At 41.4% G+C, this 17,387-nt stretch overlaps 1 protein-coding gene across 7 annotated transcripts in view; it reads right to left on the bottom strand.

Moving 5' to 3' along the window:
- The window catches only part of LRRC4C (leucine rich repeat containing 4C), a 1,062,461-nt gene that overhangs the window by 137,856 nt on the left and 907,218 nt on the right, over nucleotides 1-17,387 (bottom strand). For 3 of the 7 annotated variants that reach the window (XM_031040193.2, XM_031040203.2, XM_006728292.3), the window contains exon 1: nucleotides 13,924-14,937. The exons of the other annotated variants lie outside the window; for them this stretch is intronic. The gene's annotated coding sequence lies outside the window, so the exon portion shown is untranslated. Of the gene's footprint in view, nucleotides 1-13,923; nucleotides 14,938-17,387 lie in introns of those variants that run through there. 7 annotated transcript variants of the gene reach the window in all.

Genomic DNA, 17,387 nt, shown 5'->3' with positions numbered 1-17,387 from the left:
CATTTGGAACAGTGCCTATACATAGCAATAGGTCAATAAATGTCACCTTTATTGATATTTTTGTATTGTTATTATTATTAATATTATTATTATTGTGGTTTTGTTAAGGATACAATGAGATAAAATATGAAAATAACCCACTACAATTTCTACCATATAAATGGCGGTCAATAAACTGGTATCTTCTTCACTGTTGTAAATTTCTTTCTTTTTTTTTTTTTTTTTAAAGATTTTATTTATTTGCCAGAGAGAGAGAGGCAGGCAGAGGAGAAGCAGGCTCCTCCCTGAGCAGGGAGCCCAATGCGGGACTCAATCCCAGGACCCTGGTTCATGACCTGAGCTGAAGGCAGACACTCAACCGACTGAGCCACCCAGGCGCCCCTTCACTGTTGTAAATTTCTAGGCACAACGTACTCTACCAGCACTCTGCTCTCCAACAGCTCTTATGAGAATCATTTAGACTTGCTTGGATTCTCAATTCAGAGCATGCCACTATGTAAGTATGAATACAGTGTCCACAGTATGTACAATACAGTACACACAGAGTGAAGACTACAAAAGAGATAGTTCCCAGTCCTTGAACTTGATGAGCCATCATATGCTTTGAATAGATGGTATTAACAAATATTTGTATTGAAAGCCCAGATCAGCATTTCTTCTCCTTGCTATTAAGGAGCAAAGGACATTGTGCCATATTACCTGGATTACTATTTTTGGGTAGGCAGAATGGAGAGTTCAGGGATGGACTATGTCACTACTGAGCTCTTTGTAGTGACAAATTAGATGAAATCAAAGCTGGATAGAAGCACAGCCTTGGCTGGTGCAGGTGACCAGGATCATGGGTGTTTGAAGCAGTTTAAAGGACCTCTACCAATGACTTGCTATTGCCTGAAGAGGATTCTTTTGTTTTTGCTTTTGTTTCCACACTTCCAGGAAAGCATGTAAACTCCCATTCAAACCCAAGAACCTGTTCCTAACACATGAAAGGAGTAATGCAAAAATAGCATGAAGGCAGATGAAGTTGTTCCTCTGAAAAATTGATAGCTACAGCCAGATGATTTTCAGGAAGAACAAAACTCCTTAGGTCGTTATTAAAACTGCGATACCAAATACAAATGTAGTATCACAGAGAAGTATGAACAAAATTAACCCTTGTGGCAAGTTACAATGTGAAGTATAACAACTCATTCTTCCCACTCTCCACCATTGGACCTATGGTATTTATCTGTGATTATCTCTCTAGCACCTAATTCCCCTTGTCTCTTGATAGCTTCTGAATTCCATTTGCATATGTATTTGACTGTCAGCTCCATTCCCTTGAAGCCAGTGATGGGTCAATGAGTGGGCATATAACCTAAGCCAGTCCAGTTAGCTTAGATCTCAGGTTGTCTTAAGGAAATTGTGCAACCAAAGTGTGAATCTTTCTTTGGTGGATGAGTTAGGGAATGCACAACAATGCTCTAAGGGTGAAAATGGCCCATGGAAGAAGGCTGAGCTATGAGAATTACAGAGAAAATAGACCAGGAGTCCCTATGACATTATTAGTATCTGGATCAAACCATACCTGAACTCGATGTACTGTAGGACTTTTCAATTGTATATGCCAATAAATACTCTTATTTTTGCTTAACTTAGCTAGCATTATTTCTTCTTATTTCCAATCTAAGGCATCATAACTGACACAAAGCCCAAGAGATCAATCCCACAAAAACAAACACAAAAATCCTAATATGGATAGATGAAAATCATCTATCCAGAATGAATGCAACAGAAGTTTATTTCAATCATTCTATCTATTCTGCTTTCCAAGCTGAGTTATACCAAAAATATCAGAAACTTCACCATTTCAAATTCAGAACCTCATCTTCAAAAACTACTTTTCCTTTTTCATTAAACAATCTGCCCTTAATTATTTTTAATATTGTTCTGCCTGAGGCATGTGCCTTATGACTATTTCATAATATTGTTATGTAAAAGTAACTCTCATATTTTCACAAATAATGGCTTGAATGTTTTTCATTGCAAATGTTCTGCTTCAAGTTTGGCATACATTATTTCAAGTATAATTCACAAGTCGGTACTATATTTATTCCCATGTTGCAGATGAGAAAGTTGAGTTTCAAAAGAGTAAATTACCGAAAGTCCCAGATCTAAGAAGTAAGAGGGCTCAATTTGATTTGGGTTCCCACATCTATGCTTTTATATCAACCATCTTGTAGAATCATCAGATGTTCTAGGTAAGAGATATTCAGAGTGACTGACAGCACTCAGCATATGGCAGCTCTGAGGGCTACGGATGGGGCTATGCATTGGGAGATAAAATTTGATTCTAAAACCTCTAGTAGATGAATCTGAGAAAAAGCAAAAAGTACCTCTGTATGCAATAACACAAAGGGCTCTGATAACTTATTTGGCTCTGAACTACCCATCTTCTGTTTCAGGTGGGCATCGGGGTGTATCTGCAGGAAAGCCTATCAAACAGCTTTGATGCCATCCCTGGAGAAAAGAGAGGGAACTTCTGGGCGCCAGTCAGCACTGCAGCCTCAAACCCATCCGTGGGGCTCAAATCCTTCACATTTCCTCTCTGCAAACACCTACGGGATGTGTTGCGCCTCCTCCCTGGCCAGACGGAGAGGCCCAGAGGCGCCTTACAATGAACAGTAGACAGAGAGCGATGGGACTGGAGCCTTTAACACAGACAGAGCCTCTGTCCCTTCTTGGCTGCAGCAGGGATGGACCTGAAGTGAAGGCACTGTGCCAGAAAAGCACTTTGGCACATGCCGGGATATGAAAGGCTCTAATGAGACCCATTTCACAATTCACTGGCCACGTGCATTAAGCAGGCAAGGACTTCTTCCTCACATCCCTAAAGTATATCCTACGGCCCAGGTCTGCAGGCGACAGGGTCCCCCACCACCCAGGAAACCAGATCTCTCACCATTCCCCCCACTTCTCTTTCTTTGGCAGTAAAAGAAGCTAAAGGAGAGGGAGCAGCCTGGCTTTAAAGAGACAGGAGGCATTTCCAACTGCAGATCTCTCCTGGGGTCTACAGGAACCTTCCAGAGACCTGCAATGCATGCTAATCCTCCCACTGGTTAAGAGAGTGGGCTCCTTCATAGTAAAGTCATTGTTCTTTCTAATTGTCAGAGACTGCTGCTCTGCACTTGCCTGGAGCGATCCAATTAACATATCACCACAACACCAACCATTATAATATGTTCTATGTCCTACCAACAGGGAAAGCCCCAACCCTGCTTCCATCCACAGCTTCCGTCTAATTAGGTCTTTAATGCGTAAACAGACGGGGGAAAACAGAAACCCGGGTAGAAGGTTGTATGTCTGACTCCCTTTCTGCCTAAAAGCAACCTCGTGGAGTTGGAATATTTTTGCTGTTAATGGAGAACAGTTGAGAAAGTGAGAACAAAAGAAAGGACGGGCGGGAGGAGGGAGGTGGAGGAGATAAGGACCAAGGATGGAGGAGATAGGGAGGGATGAAGGGAGGATGAGGAGAGGAAAGGCTGTTTGCTGCTTTGGGGAATTCAAAAACATGTAACTTCTGCTGGAGACTATCGCCATGGCAACGTTCAAACAATACAGAGAAAGCCTTCATAGTTCCATTCTTGCCTTCCTGAACACCACTGTGTAGATGTTAACTCTTTTAGGGTGGCTTCTGACGTTCTGCCTTTTCAGTTCGAGGAAAGCAGAGTCCCCTGGCTTAGTTCCCATCATGCATTTGAATTCATTCACCCACACACATGCTCTGGTCCCTGTCCAGGTGAGTCTCTCCAGAGATCAGCTAACTAAACTCTCACTCAGCATTCTCTCTGCTCAGATCAGAACAGCCAGGATCAGAGTAATCTCAATCAATCTCTCTGGCTCCTTCTCCCTTCCCTCGTCCCACCCACCCACCCACCTCCTTTTCATCTGAGGTTGTAAAATCAGCACAATCTGAGATCTGGCTCAGATTCAGCTGTAAACCTTTCCATTGTAAATCATTTCATTTTAAACCATTCATGTCTACATTTTCAAATGCCATGCACCTTTTTTAACCACCTCCCTCCCCATACTTAGTTACTCAAGTTCTTACTATCAAATCATTGGTTCAAGAAAATCTGTCTATTGTCCTGAGAATAGTACTACATTTCTTAGACTCAAAAGCCCTATAAAAGGATCAGCTGTATCAACAACAGGCTATGTATTAAAACATCACAAATCAATCAATCAACTTGTTCTAAGGCAGGGCCACATCACAATAACAGATGATTTTAATGAGGACAGTATTAGTCATAAGAAAAAGACCTTACTGTTTTTTAATCTGAGAAACCCATCGCCATCCCAGATATCCACCTTAACAACAAATAAGGAAATACAATGAAATGGCTAAATTCTCCCATTTTCCAGACAGTGACTTGGCCAAAATTGATTGGATAAAACAAACAAACGGACCCCTCCAAGAAAACTGTTGTCTCAGCAGTTTATAATCTGGCAAGAACCAGAGGCCAAATATAGCACTTATCCTCTAAAGAAACCTTTCCTTGCACATCACTCCACCTCCCCACCACCACATACACCAGAACCTGATACTTCATCACAAAGAGTGTAGTTAATAGAGAATATTGCTTTGGAAATTCTGGGACCAAAATGTTGAGAGGATTCAAAGGGATAGCTAGATTTAAAAAGCACTGTGAAGCACTACAATTAATGCTCTCTTATTTACTATTATTAGAGATTAACAATAGTAAGCTCTAAACTGGGGTGGGGGCGGAAACTAGAAGAAAAACTAAAAAAAAAAAAAACTAAAGGTAAAGGAAATGTTCTAATTCAACATATTCAAGCCATTTATTTACATTCAAAGATTGAAGAATAAAATAAAACCATAATTAATGTCTTACCATTTAACATTTAAAAAAAAAAATCTAATCCAGTGTCTTCTGCTGTTTCTTATGAGAGAAAGGAGGCAGTGACCATGAAGCATGATGCCAAAGCATCTCCTGAGATGAACCAGGCTCCATAAAATCAGCTGTCCACATGTTGTAAAAAGTGACTACAACTCAACAAATTTTTCAATCCAGGCATTTTTACTAAAGAGACCATCTTTTTTATTCTTCCACTGCATGAGTCCATCTTTGGGCAATATTCAAAATTAAAAGGCATAGTCTCTTTCCAATAGTCATTCATGAGTAAAAAGGCCCACTTCATGTAACCCTACAGCTTGTGTGGTGTCTAGCTTCAAGGCGCACCTTCCTTTTTGTAAGTAATATTCTTTGTGAACAATGCCATCCAGGAGTCTGCATTGCAAAGCCTGCAGTGAGCCTACGATTAGCAGCTACAAATTAGAGCCTAAAATTCATGCTAAAATATATTTATAGAACTATTTTCAAAACTGGTATCCTCAAAGACAGCTATTACCAATATTTCAAAAAGCTGATTCAAAATCATGCCTGTACTCAAATAATTGCATACTGTAATTAAAACTCCTTTTCTTTTAGTTCAGTTTATATCAGGTCATGGCAAAAATGTTTATGTGGGTTATTTAGAGAGTGGTGATTGCCAAGTATATGTTTCAATTAGGAAAAATGGAGAAACAAATTGCAAGGTATTTACTGGTCAAAGTAGTTCTGAAACATTGGTCCCTAAGAAGGAAAAAAAAAAAAAATGTATCCTAATGGTGAAAATATTGGAAAATAATGGCCTTACACCATCAACCAAATTAAAGGAAACTCTTCACCTTAAAGATGTGTTAGATCAGTCCACGTAGTTATTGGCACTACCAAACTGAGAACTCCTGTGCAATACGTTAGTTAGATATGGGATATGACGAGTTAAGATGAGGTCCATAACTTAAAAAAAAGCCACCATCTAGTGGGTTTTAGCCAAGTAAACAGTTGTTATAACAGTGATAAAAGCTACTGGGGCACCTGGGTGGCTCAGTTGTTAAGCATCTGCCTTTGGCGTGGGTCATGATCCCTGAGTCCTGGGATCTAGCCCTGCATCGGGCTTCCTGCTCAGCGGGGAGTCTGCTTCTCCCTCTGCCCCTCACCCCACTCGTGCTCTCTCTCTTTCTCAAATAAGTAAATAAATAAATAAATAAAATCTTTAAAAAAAAAAAGCTAATACAGATCTATTAACAAAATGCTGATGTAGAGAAGAGAAGGGGAACTCAGTGGGTCTAGGAAAGCTGGGAAACGTTTTTCCAGAGGCAGTAACTTGCTCTGAGACTTGAAGTATGGGTATATCCTAGAAACATGGATTAGGTCTCACAGTGTGAGCCAAAACTAGCCTAGAGTATCTCTAGAGGAATAAAATATTCAGTATGGCAGGAGGACAAGAGAGGCATGAATAGGCTGGCCAGACTGTATTATCAAGAGTAGAATTTTGATTTTATTCTATAAATGCATTTATAGAATCTAGAAGGGGCTGTCCAGCTTTATTTCTTAGGATAATCCTTTTAAAGGAAGAATGAATAATGGACTACACTGGAGAAAAGTTGGCATCATCAGAAGACATCTAGGAGAGAAACAATGGAATCTGAACTGAGTTTAAGACGGAGAATAGATTGATGAGTGATTTGATGAGTCACGGGATATGAGGGAAGTGAAAGAGATATAGATATCATTTGAAACTGAAAATATATAGGCTTCTGGGGGGCAAATAATCAGTTACAGTTGGCATATTAAGTTTGTAAGGTCCACAGGAGACCCAGATATGTGAGTAGGAGCTTTCTGGCAATGGAGATTTACTAGCCACAGGGTGGTTGAGGCCAAGGATTTCAGTGTCATCTCTCAAAATAAGCCCAGTTGACATGTCTTAAGAATGCAGAGAGAGAGAATAGAATAAATTCAAAGGGAGAAGCCTTCAACGTTTAAGGAGTGAACAGGAGGACTGGAGGAGGAGGAAGTGAAATTAATAAAGGAAGGGACGGTGAGCATCACCTTAAACCTCTGGAAGGGTTTCAGAAAGCCAGAGGCCATACTGGTATCGAGTGCTGCAGACGGATTAACCGTGATGAGACCTGAGATCAGGCATTAGGTGCCCACCATTATGAGCGCCTCTGGTTCATATGACATTGTAACTAATAAACACCAAACACTATTAGCGTTGACCTTATTTCTCATACAACTTTGAATTTCCAGGTGATCTCACAGCATTTTGTAAAGCTTTTCTGCTAGTATGTTGAGTGAGTTAGCGCAATTTCCCCCCAGTGTTTCTTAGTTGTCCCTTTCTCACTTAGGGGCACACTTGGATATAGTTGAAGACTGACAAAGATATGCAACATACATGTGACCTAAGCATCTCAGTATAACTTTTGTTCCAAGAAATAGGGAAAGGGGAGACTGTGGCCATCTCAGTCTCAATTAAAATATTCAGACTGAGTACTAGGCTAGATGATGGTGAACTGGAGTGTTTATTTGTTACCAAGTGAAAAAGTTTGAATTTACTGATTCTCATCTCAGGTTCTAAAGTCAGAAGAAATGTAGCTTCTACTTCTAGGTCCACTGATTAGTTGCTATATGACCTTGGACAAATTACTTAAGCTCTTTTTGTTTCAGTTCCCTAGGTGAGAATTAAGCAGAAAAATACATAATTTTGACATAGTGCCTGGTGCTTACCAAATGCTCAATAAATAAATGGTAGTTACTACTGCTATTAAGAAATTATACCCACAACTTCCTTAAGTGTTAAAAGCTTCCATAAGCATAGATATCTGCCATCAGCTCATGCCAAAGTTGAAATAAGTTAATTAATCTAATACAAGTTTTTCATCCTTTTAGACTTCATTATAAATATGATTGACACTGGAAAACATTATCAAAAATAATATTGCCAACTTTGATAGTAAAGTTGGCAAAAAATTCATTTACATACTCAGTATAAATATAAAGCAAAACACTCACAAGACTTTCAGTTAAATGTTCCCACATCTGTGAAAAATAACCAAGGATTTTAATGAAAAGGAAGTGAGCTAGCATTTATTGTATACTGATCATGTGCCAAACATGTAGACATCTCAGTGCTTCCAAAATAACTGCATAAAAAATTATTTCCATTTTTATAGTTGAGGAAACGGAGACATTGCTAGGTTAATTGCTACTTAGGATCCACCAGCTAACAGGTGTGAAACAAACTTAGAATGCAATGTTTCTCTATTTCAAATCGCTTTATATTTCCCCTACACACACTAGAGATTTCCTTCCCCTTTTTACCCTACATATCTGCCATTGTAACAGTGATTCTGCTTTTCTCCCAGAATACTATACTCCACATTTTAACAACTAGTATCCTGAGATCAGGGATTAATATTTTCAGTTCCTAGGAATCCTGAATCCCTAGGTAGTCAATTATGAATTCAGAATCCTAAAATCTTAGCTTGAAGGCATCTTAGTTTTCACCTTTATTTAACAGAGGAGAATATAAGCCTGACCTAAGAGAGGTAAAATGACTTATACAAATTGTTACAATGTGTTACTGGTAACATCAAGAGTAGGAAAAAAATACTGTAGCACCTAACTTTCAGACCTCAGCCTTTGCAACATAAGGAAGCCACTCAATAAGGGCTTAATATCTGTACACACACACACACACACACGTCAGTACACCCATTGATTGGTATTTCTCATCGAACCTCTACAGATTCCTGAAAGCCACGTTTCTTACATGTATTTGTGTTCCTGCAGGAAGGTGCAAACACGCAGATATATGTGCATTTGAGTTTTCTGGAGGGGATGTCTCAAACTAAATTCAATTAGTCATTCAAAGAATATTTACTGCATGCACACTGTCAAAAACTCTTCTGAGGTACTGAGAACCTGCCAGAGAACAAATAGAATCCTTGCCATCAGAGAGTGTGACAAGCACACTGTCTGAGCCACAAGATTTGCCCAACCAAATTTCAACTGTCAAATTTACATTTCTCCAGAGAAATCATTTTGAAGAAAAGTAAGATGCAAGAGACTCTTGATCCCTTTGGAGAGTCTTCCAAAAGACCATTTATAAATCATTAATTTTTTATATTTGTATTATAAAGTAATCTAAAGAAAGTTTACACAGACACAGAGTATATTTTCCACAATTCACAAAGCATGTTTCAATCTTTCCTGAAGGAATAGCATTCACTAAAGTATATCCAAATATGTTTTTAAAGTGTAGGATCTTACCAAAACATAACAAATGAGCAAAAGGGGTGGGGGGAGAAAGAGAAACAGACCAAGAAACAGACTCTTAAATATAGAGAACAAACTGATGATTACCAGAGGGGGATTGGGGTGGGGGGGATGGGTGAAATAGGTGATCCGGATTAAGGAGGGCCCTTGTCATGATGAGCACCTGGTGATTAAATTAAAAACTAAAAAAAAAAAAAATATAGGATCTTACCAAAAATGATTGTACCTAATTACGCCAACCTCATTAATACATTTCTCCTTTTTAAAATCTATACCAACATGAATTTAGATAAACTGCTTCCTTTAACCAGACCATATTCAGTTTATTTTTCATTTGCAAATTACGCATTACTTGAACTAAAATCATAGATGCTCAATTTAAATGTGCATGTATTGAATGCCTACTGTGCATAACATATGCAATCTGATTTCATCCTCATGGCACTCAGTTCTATCTGGTTGTTATAGCCCCTATTTTACAGATGAGCAAACAGACTCAGGTTAAATAGTGCATGTAACACACGTGACACAGTGGAAAGCTGAATATTCATATTCACTTATGGTGCCAGTGTCCAAGTTTACCAAATTTCTTAGTCACCTTTAAGGAGCACACAAAAAAGTAAAATCTATGAAATGGTAAGAACTTCCATAGATGATTCCATCTCATCTCAAGATCAGTGAAAATGATTAGCTTTAGAATGCTTTTCAAAATGAACACAGATTTCAAATTGTTTTCCTAACTGAAAAGCCACAGTATAAAATTCCAATGGGCAATCCCTCAGCCTGTCTTGTTATCATCCACAGATATGATATCAAGAATAACAATAATTAAAACAGTAGGACTCTTTTCCCCTCTAAGGAAGAACAGGTCTCCGGAAACATTGAGGAAATGGACAGAACACAGGGTTGCTGTTGTAGACAATGAAATTAGGAGCAATGACCATGACCGGCTGCCTCAGAAAACCCCTGGCAAGTTGGTGTTGGGAGATTAGCACATGCAAACTATAAGACAAGTATGTCTACATGAAATCTTGATTTCATAGACTCTATCAGGCCTTTATCCTATCACAAAAGAGGTTTAACCAACATAGGATTCCTTATATCTAGGAAGCCTATGCATCCAAATTGTGAACTTGGGGGCCTTAATATTAGTAATGGAATTTTACACTATCTACTTTAAATTATATAATTACCTAGAAATCTGCCTCTATTTTGAGCATTCCAGAGCCAGACACTGTAACAGACAGCTAAAATTATACATTTAATATATAAGAGCTATCATATGCAACTTTTCGACCCATAGTACACACAATAGAATTATTTTTCCCCAAAATCTCTCAAGTGTTATTTTTGCTGAGATTTATGTTTCTATACTTTAAGGAGAAAATCTTGATTTTTCGGCTTCTGGCTGGAAGCAGTATTTCCTATCTAAAATGATATCTTGCAGCCAGTCTGTCCTGATAAGACATCAAAAGAAGAATCTGGCAACTCCTGTGAGGTCAGTTGCACATTCCCTAGTTTTTGAGCGTAGCCACTAGAACTGGTAAAGTGCTCAGCCAGCCTGTATTAATTCCCAGGAAGTTAATCCAAATTAATCCAAGAACAATCATAACAAACAGGCCTCCTTAGAGGGCCTATTATGCCTGGGGCTTTGCATAACATTACTTTTAATTCACAAAACCATTCTAATTTGTTGTTACCATTCCCATTATACAGATGAGAAGATTGAGGGTCAGAGAAATTAAAGTTATTGCTCAAAGGGCACAGCAATTAAATCAGAGTGGGAAGATACTTGAAAAAGTAACTTCAGGGGAGCCTGGGTGGCTCAGTTGGTTAAAGGACTGCCTTCGGCTCAGGTCATGATCCTGGAGTCCCGGGATCGAGTCCCGCATCGGGCTCCCTGTTCAGCAGGGAGTCTGCTTCTCCCTCTGACCCTCCCCCCTCTCATGTGCTCTCTCTCTCTCTCTCTCGTTCTCTCTCTCTCAAATAAATAAATACAATCTTAAAAAAAAAAAAAGTAACTTCAGAACTTGGAAAACCCAGCAGCTTTCTGGGCCTATGGCCCTCCGCAGAATCTGAGTATTCAACTACCTACTCACAAATGTCACTCAAAGGGCACCAACCTTGGCCCTGAAATAAACTGAAATGAGGTAACTTTCCTGCTCTTGCATGGTCAAAATTCTTTCATCAGTCCATGAGCAAGTTGCTTAGAATACCGGGCCAACCCTGAATGACAAACAAAAGGAGCTAAACCCCAAGCTGGGCAATGCGTCCCTAACTGTAGTGGAAGTGATTCACCAGCATGAAAAATGATGCCATCCTTAGATGCTCCATCATCTCTAGATCTGAAGAACATGTTTAAATGGAGGTGAGTGGGAGGACACATTTCAGCCCACAACTTTAAACATATCTCTACCCTCTTTCTCTCTCTCCTTCTCTCTCTATCCCCCACCCCCACCCCCTTCCCTTCTTCCTTCTTTTTCTCAGAAAAGTTTGCATGTGTGCAAGTGTGGAGGGTACCGAGAGGAGCTGACAATGTTTAGGAGAGGAATGTACTTTCAGGTCTAACTGGAGTAGCAGTGAAGACATTTTGAATTCAAAAAGGAAAAAAAAAAGAAAGAAAGAAAGAGACAGATCTCCACGGATTAACAGAAGCCAGGCTGACTGCAAGGCTGGGGGGTTTCCCACGTGATGTCCAGAGCTAAGCAGTAAAAACAAAGTACTTTTTCCCCCCTCTTTTGTCACTTGTGCTAAGTTGCAACGTAACAGGAACTTGAGATAACTTGAATCAATTTATTATCGCAAGCAGTGACTTAACTGTGGTCATGTAAAAAACAAAATAAAAAAGCAAACAAACAAACAACCTGCAAGGAATTCTAAGATATGCAGAAGGCTACAAGGAGCTCAGGGGAGAAAAAAAAATCCTCCATGATTATTTTCATAGGTTGATGAATGTATTGCCTGATCTGTGTCCCAACAGGAAACATGTGGCCAGAAAAATAAATTAAAGAAGTGCTCAGCTGTAGGCTAGTTTAGTTAAGGAGTAATGAAAAGGATAAGAATAGATGATGTGAGTGTAAAAACAGACTCAGAGGCTTTTAGCAAGGGTGTTTCTGGTTTCTATTATCACCTCCCTAATATAAATCTAACTCCACGGTTCTTAATGACTCTCCAGGGACCACCACTCACCAGGTTAAATGTGCCCAACACCAAGGAGGGATCCAGGAGATTTCGGCCTCTTATCTCCTTTGGGATATACCAGAGTTGGGGATCTTTTTTAAACATATTTTTAGTAGTATTAAAACTAGGATTATCTGAGCTCTGCTATTAAAAAAAAAAGTATTAGAAAGGATATGAATATTGTAGATGGGCTACTCCTGAGGTCCAGAGTGGTCAGAGTTTATGTCAAGCTTTCAGGATAGGTTCCTTCCTTGACCCTTCTAGGTAAAAATGGCAGCCGTGGGGACAGAAGTAGCCACGCTAGATAGGGTTGATTCTTGTCCAGCTTGGATCCCAGACTGACTTTTGTCTGCTGTTTAAAGGCTTGTGAGTTACCTGTCTCCTAAGGTTTGGCCATTAAGCAGAGTTATAGCTTCTCTAGGCCTCAGTTTCCTTTTTTTATTGGCATTAGATCTCTGAGGAGTCTTCTGGCTCTAAAGTTATATGAGTCTACGATTCTGATAGAAGGCCCCAGAGAGGAATATCGAAGGATGAAGAGGGAGAGTTCTGTTAAAAGAAAAAAAAAAAAAGCCGGCTCCATGACCCTGGAAGTGATGGGGGAGGAAGGAGATGGAAAGAGGGGTGATCCTACAGGCCCCCCAGGCTCTCTGAGCATTTTCAACCTTCTCTTATTGATCTTTATTGGCCTCTCTCTCCCAAGACAAAGCTGGCACATGAGAAACACTGGTGCTCAATACACAGACCTTTTCTTTAGCTCCTTATCTAAGTTACCACAGGACACCAGATTTCTGCCTTTTTCTCAAGAGTCCTGTCTTGATGATGTTGGGAAGATTTCTGGCAAAACCCAAGTCAACTGCCCAAGCCACCTTCAATCTCTGGACAGCCTTTCTGTTATCCAAAGAAGTGGTTAGTTTGAAGGGGGTGGGGTCGAAAAGAAGTGGGTCCTCCTTCCCATCCTTAGCACAGGGGAGAACCTAGGTAATCTGAAGGCCACATTTGAGCATGTGTATGCAAGGAGATGGGGGAAAGCGCAGCCACCTCTCTCCACCACTTCCTCCCCCCGTGCCCACTCTCCCTCCCGCCACCCACCCACCCTCCAGAAGCCATCCTTCATCTGCTTGGTTTATTATCACATTTTTGTGTTAATACATTCTGTTGATCTGCAATGTCAGGTTGGATAATGAAATTTAAATTGGTCCCTTCGATTTCCAATGGCTAAACATTTGTGCATCTAACTCCAAGGCTGCCATGCAACTTAAACGCATTCCAGAGTGTCAATCACACAGCCACAGGCACCCCACACTGCAGCGGCTTTCTTGGGGAGATTTATTTTTTTCCTGGTACACATTTGCAAAGGCATTTGCCCAGGATGCAGACAACCTGCATCATTATAGCAAACCGGCCTATTGGTGAGCACAACCTGATGGAACAGAAGCCTGGGTCACCCTCTCCCTATTTTCTGGCCCCCAACAGCCAGGTCTTTAAGAATCCCACCGAAGGGGTGCAGGGATCAAGGAACCAGGAATGCTAAATTAATGGGTATTTTCTCCATCAATAAAAAAAGAAAATAAGAATCACTCACTGTATTTCAGACAGGTCACAGCAACATCCAGATGGAAATCCAGGTGGTTAAGAACAAGTGAAAACGCATGATCTTGACACCAAAAAGAAAAAAAAAAAAAAGGTGGGGGGGGAGGTTGATGAAGAAAAATCCAACTGCAATTATCCATCAATTTTAGTCAACATAGGCACAAATCCAACTGTGCTCTCTGCTGGTTTCTCTCCCCCAATCAATGCCTCATTCTGCCGCGGTCAACTTTTCTTCTCCGAAATTTCTTTGCAGATGTATTATTAATTCCCTCTCCTCTTGTGGGAAATTCAAAAAGAAAAGAAAACACCACCATAGCAGGTCTTTACTTTCCTAAAAAAAAAAAAAAAAAGCCCCAAACTTTCAATTCTAAAAATATCTCCTTGGCTTACTTTCTCCTTTACAGAGAAAAAAGAACATACTTTTTCTTTGTGGATCCTCCGTTCTCCATTTCCAATCATCCTTTTTTTGGGGGGGGGGGCAGCTGTTTTATTATTATTTATTTATGTCAGAACACACCGAGCCGCGTGGGTCTGACACGGGTTTATTTCATTTTTCAAGGCTCCCTGTGTGCACACATACACATTTGTGTTAAGATCCAGGTCTCACAAGAAAAAGCTTCCTTCTTCGTTTTCTCTTGCACAATCAGTTTATCCACTGCGTTCGGTTCCAAGAGAGAGCTGCGTCCCGCATCCTTCATTTTTACAAGGCACCCAACAGCCACCGCCACCAAAAAAAGTCTCCGTTTGCATCGTTGATTCCTAACCCCTAACTCCCCCTTCGAAGAATTTGGGGATCAACTCCCCCCACTCGCCAGCCTTCCGGCCGGCCCCTTCTCCGAATATCTGATTAGATTTCTCATCACAACCCAGTGCGCAATTGGATTTTTGGTTTCAGCCACCCGGCCAGCCACCTTCCCCTCTCCCTCCAAACTCCCTGTTATATCCTGTCTCCTTCCCTCCACCGCCTCTGCAATTTCATAATCTCACGTTAAATGGAGTGCGGGGGGCGGGGGCGGGGGCGGGGGCGGAGGTAGTGGAGGAAAATTTCAAGGCTCCGTCAGCTGTCAAGAAGAAAATCATTCCTCCCTCCCCCCCCCGCTACTTTTTTTTCTTCTTCTTTTTTTTAAGGCTCGGGGTGGCTTTCGTTTCCTCTGTCCCCGCCCCCACCCCCGGCACCGGGTCCAGATCCTCCAGGTGTTGCAGAACTCCGCGATCAGGGCCGGGATCACGGGGGAGACGCGTGACGCGGTCCCTCGCCGGTGGCCCCTGCCAGCCCCGGGGTCCCCTTCTCCTCCATCAGCGGGCAGCGCATCCGGGGGCGCCGCGGCGAAAGAAGTTCAAACTGGGCTTTTTATTTCAAATGGGGAAGGCGAAGTGAGGGGACCGACGGGGTGTTAGGCAAATTTAAAAATCATAATAAGGAAAGAAAAAAGGAAAATAGAAAATGGAACGAGGGAGGTTAAACATTAAAAAAAAAAAAAAATCCCTAAGCGCTGGCTCCTCTCATCCTTCTCGAATGAAACTGCAGCTTTGATCTCATTTCCAGCTGCGTCGGGGGCATTTTGGAGCCACAAGTTGGCCTCTCTTCGCGCAGACCTTCTCGACGCCGGCTGGTTCTCGGCGAGGAGACGCGTTCTCGGGAGCGCAGCTGCTCCGCGCGGTCCTTAGCGCCATCGCCCTGGCTCGCGATTCCCTGCGCGGCAGAAACCCCAGTCCCCTTCCATCCACTTCGGCTTGAACTCTCTTCCTCTCCCGCCCGCTCCTCTCCCACCCCCCCACCCCGCCCGCTCTCCCCGCTCTCCCCGCTCTCCCCGGATAAATAAATGCGCTCCTTGTGGCCGTGGCACCTCCTGCCGCTCTAGGCTTTCTCTCAGCCAATGCCGCGTCCTGACGTTTTGGGTCCTAGTCCCCAAATCTCCTCTCGGACTGCAGTCCCCTTCCCTCCTCTGCCCCTCTTCCTTTCCCCTTTTCCTTTCCCTTTCTCTGCTTGTGATCAGTAAAATACAATTACCCAATTACCTCCCATCATCTTAGCACTGATTGGTCAATTGCATTAACACTTGAAGTCGAGGACGAGGGGGTTGGAGCCTCTGCGGTGTAGCACCGCTGCCACCTGGAGGGCAGAGCCAGAACAGCTGCGTTTCAAAGCAACCCCCAATGCTCGGAGGTTAAGAATAGGCAAAGAAACTCAGGGATTGTGTGGCAGAAGTTATTTATTTATTTTTTTCTTTCTAAAAGCCTGCCTGTTTTCCTCCTGAAAGCCAGGAGTTGGAGCTACAAAGGGGAAGACACTGAAATCCCATCACCACTAGGATTCAGAAATAGCACCAAACACACAAAGTTGTTGTTTTCAGATGGCTGGGCAAGAGACTCTCCTCTCCCTAGCCACGCAGGCAGGTCATAAGGCAAGGATTAACACGGTAGTATTACCCAGGATAGGCTGATTAGAAGGAATCTAGGAGTAACTGAAAAGCTGCAAGGAAGGGAGACTGGTCCAGGAGGATAATCTCAACATGCGAAAGCACTGTACAGACGAGATAGGAGCCTTCAGCCTATGCAGTGTTTCAGTAAATTGGCCTGTTCAGTTTGTACAAGACATCCAGGACAGCTTGACAACTCAATTCCAACATCCTTCCTCCTGGTTGTGGGCTTTTCCATCAACGCATGTTAAGGGGTCCCGGTGTGGCGGCGGGGGGTGGGGAGGGGCCGGGCGGGGCAAGAGGTACATTTCAACTTCACAGAGTGTTCTTAGAAGGACGGAGGGGCCCACGAAACATTAGTACTACATTCATGTTGGTTTTTTTCTCCACCACATACTTGTCAATAAAGAAGTTTATATGTTGGAGGAGATGGGCAAATATGTATCTGCTTTAGGCTCCCAAATTAATGATCTTTGTGCTGATTTTCTTTATTTTTGAGAGATCAGAATATGTAATTGGCTTAAAAACAGTTTTAAACAAAGTGAGTTAATCATAATGAGAAATGTCATTAGACAAAAAGGAGATTTTTACTAAGGGAACATCAGAGGCATATCCAAGTTCACACCAAATGTTCTTTTTTTCTTTCCTGTTCCCTTTATAGTACATGGATATTTTCTCACTTAGCATTAGAAAATTTAAAAAAGAATTACATCTATACATTTATTTGGGTACTGAGCACATGCCCTCATATATATCTTAAATGTCAGCATCTGCAAGGGGAAAGCCTTTCTTTACACATGGATTGTGATTTATTATAATTTCCCCATCTTTTTGGAGAGCTTTGGTGTAGTTATGAATCGCATCAACATGTGAATTTGTTGAGGCGTAATGGCATTGCTTCTATTTTTAAATAAATGCTGTACTGATTGACTTAAAACATTAGTGGGCAGTTGACTATAACTTTCTTTTGAAGCTCTTACCCTTATATGCCAATTAAAGTTTATCAACTAATAAGCCATTAAAAAGTACACTTACT

The sequence above is a fragment of the Leptonychotes weddellii genome, chromosome 11, assembly GCF_054177405.1.
Source record: "Leptonychotes weddellii isolate Sample4059 chromosome 11, ASM5417740v2, whole genome shotgun sequence".
Taxonomy (NCBI): domain Eukaryota; kingdom Metazoa; phylum Chordata; class Mammalia; order Carnivora; family Phocidae; genus Leptonychotes; species Leptonychotes weddellii.
This window is presented reverse-complemented; position numbering and strand designations above follow the sequence as displayed.